Consider the following 4,940-nt stretch of genomic DNA (forward strand, 5'->3'; position numbering starts at 1 on the left):
GCCAGCCGCCTCAGTCGACAGCGTAGCCGGACTGGATCTGCCATCACAAATCGAAAGATCTCCCAACACATCGCTGCAGATGAGTGGATTTGCCACAACACGACTTTGTTCGAAGCAAAACTAGCTCAATGGCGGCCACCGACGAAGAATCATACAGTTGGCATGCTCGATGAGGTGAATGTTGCGGCAGTGATGCTAGGGTTTTGCTAGGCTTTGGTCATAGATTGGGGAGGGAAAGGGAAATTGATGAAAAGTGAAGGGTGGTGTTGGGAGCCCGTACAAAAATAGAAGTGAAAGACTGTGCCCCGAGGTACTCTCTATATGCATGCTATTTCTTGGATCAAACCACATGCGATGGTGAAAATGTGTAGTACAGGTTGTCTCCAATCTCTCCTACAAGTGATTTCAGATTTGTGACCACGTTTGGAGCTTTGCATAACAACAATAACCGCCTCGTGTATGTTATTACATGCAGATTTGTTTCATTTGGCCATAGCCGCTACCGGGTTTGTTGTTAATGCCAATTCTTGTACTAGTGATGGAAGGTTCAAGGGCCATGAAGTCCTTGCCAAGTCCATACTTCAAGCCACCCCTACCTACACGGTGGGCTTCTTTGAACTCCCCAAGAAAATATGTCGAAACCTGTCACCGATCTCTTCAAAGTTTTGGTGAGGAGCAACCTATGCTAAGAAAAGGGTACATTGGATTCCATGGGACAAGATGTGCACACAAAAATGTGAGGGGCATGGGATTTTGAGACTTTTAGGATTTCAGTCAAACTCTTCTAGCTAAACAAGAGTGGATAATTCTCCAAGTCTAAGCTCTCTTTGTGCGCTATTTTAAAGATGGAGAGTTTATGACAGTGTCCTACCCCAATGGGGGCTTGTTCACATGGAGGAAGTTTATTTCTGGTCATGACTATTGAAATCATGATATGACACAAAGGAGACAAAGCAATGTATGATTCACATCTAAACGGAGAAATAGATCACATGGCAAGGCAATCTCAAGCCACTTCGTGCGAGGCATATGTTCAACATCAACTATGTTTTCCATCTGCTTAACATGCATGGGACCGAACTAAGCTGGAGTGAATATTCTCACATGACGACATATATGATATCATGCAGATCGTCATTAGAGGACAAGTGGTGGAGGGCTATAGAGCATCTAACTTCACAAAGAACAGTCTCTTCTCTGTGCGCTCGACATAACACTTGAGAGTGTCCATGAACAAAATCAAACATGATAGACTCGAGAGCTCATCATCGGTGGCCAGTCATAAAGGATGGTTAGCACTTCGCGACACCAATGATCCTAGTTAATAAGGCAAAGGTTCATATGTGGAAGATGATGTGCAATGGCATCATTATGGGTGCCAAACTCCATAACTAGGTTTCAACATTGCCATCATTCAGTACATTTTTGGAAATCTTTGTGCTCGGAAAAGGGAGTCCCACTGGCGCCCCTTCGGCATCAGTGTTCTCACAGAGTACACTTCATTGCTGGATATTGGCATGGCTAGGTGAACCGAGTGAGGCGGAACAATCGTCCATGATTCTAGGCCTCTACTACCTCTGGCTTGCAAGGAATGAAGTGAAGGAAATAAGATGCATCATGGTACCACATGGAATAGCGGCCATTGTTGTGAATCTAATGATTGAATGGGAACAGCCGCATGCAACTTTTGTGAGACTAACAAATCCAGCTCAGCGTGAGAGGTGGCTCCCGACTTGAGAATGGCTGGATAAAAGCTAATGCAGATTGTGCATCATCAAATATTGGAAAGAATGGGGAGGTGTGGTGTGGAAGGACCACCATTGAGCATTCCGGGCAGGTGCGTGCCATTTTTTTCTTGCCAGCATGTGTGGAACCCCGAGCTGAGAAAGGTTTTGGTGTCCGTACGAAGAATCTCTTAATTTGACAAGTTGTTGAGCACAAATGTGTTGTCACATGATGACACATACACCTATGTGTTGTCGCTTCTATCCTATCACACCATAGTTGCTTGCATGCATTTATTCACGAGCAAACACTTACGAATTTTTATGTTGGTATTAGTAGGCAATTTATGCATTGAAACTTTAGAGGGTGGGATGTATGGCATCCATGATTTATTATTTTCATATTTCAAATGGAATTTTTTTGTTAGTGTGACTATTGAGAACCTTCTCAATTCGCATAAGTGACCGTAAATGTTTTCGAACGTATATAATCCCATAAAAACAAAGTGAATCTAGCATTGACCTGAATGCACTAAATGAATGTGGATATGATGAGGCATGTTTCTAGCCAGGTATTGTCAACTAATTGAAGAAAAACTCTAATGATGAGTGAGGTACCTAGGAAAATCTAGGAAAATCTAACGAGCACCAATGTGTGAGAACAAGTCGTGGCTTCCATCATATCACAAGATAGTTATTTTTTAGCATGCATTTATGCATTCAAATCATTATAGATGTACGTCCACAATCATTGACTTTCGTATGTTTGATATCGATTTAAACGCACGGAGCGCTAGTAGGCAAACCACCAACTTCCATGCGTTTTTTTACTTATTAATCTATGGATATGTACAATTATACACTCTACATAAGTTGTATTTTCCTAATGGTGCAGCCATGGTTGCATTAGATCAAGACGACTAACTTGTGGATATATTTCCTTCTAGGCTAGCTTGCTAAAAATTTGCTAAATCGATGTTTAAAAAAAGAGGGTAAAGGCCCCCGGCCTTTGCATGGATTGATGCACTCTGCGTTTGGTATATTGCCATGATCATAGTGTCTATCATGGAGGTACTTCAATGAAGATAACTGCAAACTCAAACATAGTAATACCCATGTACATGTGCTCCTTATGGTAGTGTTGAAGTGCATGCCATGCAAGATCGTATGCATCTAAAAGCAAAATTGAACATTCGATATTAATCTTCACTAGATCATGCCGGCACGCGTTGTTGTGCCCGTCGATTATTGATATAAAATGGTATGAATTTTTTCAAGTATATGAAGACACAAAAGATTATATAGGATATTCTGTAAATATATGGAGATACAAAACATACAAGTTAGATTTGCAATTTGGCAGTGGCAGGAACTGAACTATGTATTGTGAAGTTGGTTCGGCATTATGGACACTCAATGGACAAATGATCTGTAAAAGTCTTTCACCGGTATTTTCACGTGTGACCTACTCGTCCTCTTCTTAACCTAAACTCTGCTTGTGTTATACTTCGTTGAACAAACATGTCACAACCTGCATTGACTTCCCTCTAGCTGCATGAACACGTATTTGTAAAAGGTAAACCATTATAGTAGTTTCCCATGCTTGTAATGATTGTTTACATATCTAGAATATGTGTCTTAATAGCACACCTATTGGTTTACTGAATATTTCTTAATTATGGATCCAAAATCGAAGGATATTTCTTAATGTTCACAACATATATACTCAGAATAACTGGCATCATAATAATTTACATTTGGTAACGCAACTTGGGAGTGCAAGTCAGCCAAAGCTACATACAGATTCTCGATCTTTCAGTTTCTCCCACGCCATGTCTATCATGTAAACCAGCGCTTCAACCAAACCAGACACCTACTATGTCCCATCAGTACTTTATTTTTTATCCAACCTGGGTAAATAATTAAGAAAGAAAATATCACCTTTTATGTTTGTTTGTAGTTGTCATGAAAAAGGCCGCTGAGTTTTAAAACCTTGACATCACAGTTCAGACGGTCCAAAACATCATATAACTTAAAATTCTTCCTTCCCTCTCGGAAGAAATCAAGGAACACAGAACTAATGTGAGATGCTCACGTGACAGAAAAACGGCTGCCATAAAAAATCAAGAAGCCTAACATCCTAGTTTCAAATCGATCCAAAAGTCAACCAGGAAGCGTGCTGACCTAGGTGAGTAGAATGCAACAAGAACCACGGTCTTTACCACAAAAAGAGAGGAACAACACATGCAAAAACCAGTGCGACGGCGCAGACAACAGCACCGGAGTGACCCACAATATTTTCATTTGATCCACAGTGTGATGTGGACGCATCAAGGCCTTGTCTATTCTTTTTCAAAGTTTTCACTTGTTAAATAACCTAGGGGTCCCAATAACCGGCTAGATCGAATGCAATTATTTGAAGCAGTTCTAGAGAGTAACATTATATCATATGCTTAAAAGGTACATAGACACATATATTGATATTAGGCATAAATTTAGTTAAACGAGTAATAAGAACATACTGATACTAACAAGTGCGTCAGCCATTATATGCTGATAGATTCAGCTAGAAAAAGGTATGAAACCCAACAATATGTTGCTCGCATTCATCCTTGTACAGAACCTGCATTTTTTGGGGGCACAAAGAACAACATCAGTAAACAAAAAAAATTACAAGGATGGATGAAGAATAGGGGAAAGAGGAGATGCAGGCAGGAGGGAGAATTGGAATGGGTTGGAGACGTAACAATCTCCCATCCTTGCTAGAAAATGAATTGCAGATGTGAGGAGAGTGGGGAACGAGCAGCGGCATGGTTGTGATTATATGGGCGTGCATAAATTGAATGAAAATTATGAGTCAGACCTCTAGTAACCAGCAGCCCACGCATCAACTATTAGTAATGGCTGATTAAAGTCTCAATCAATCATCGTGGGATTGGTGATAGAACTTCAAAGGACGCATGCCTCTTTGCAGCCACAAACCATCCTACTGCACCATGCAACCGAACAGATCGAGTAAATCAATCTGACCCTGTGCCCCATCGTCCAGCAAGGCCTTGCCCGAACCAGCGTGATCACCATGGATCTGTTGCTCTGGCCTGGCAGCGGTCGTCACCCAGGTCGGCCGCCTCTGGAGACCAGGCTAAGGAATGGGAGGCACGCGACTCTGCCGATCGAGACAATATTTTTTTTGGAAAAGGCACTACGCTGGTACAG

Source organism: Triticum dicoccoides, chromosome 7B, assembly GCF_002162155.2.
Source record: "Triticum dicoccoides isolate Atlit2015 ecotype Zavitan chromosome 7B, WEW_v2.0, whole genome shotgun sequence".
Classification (NCBI taxonomy): domain Eukaryota; kingdom Viridiplantae; phylum Streptophyta; class Magnoliopsida; order Poales; family Poaceae; genus Triticum; species Triticum dicoccoides.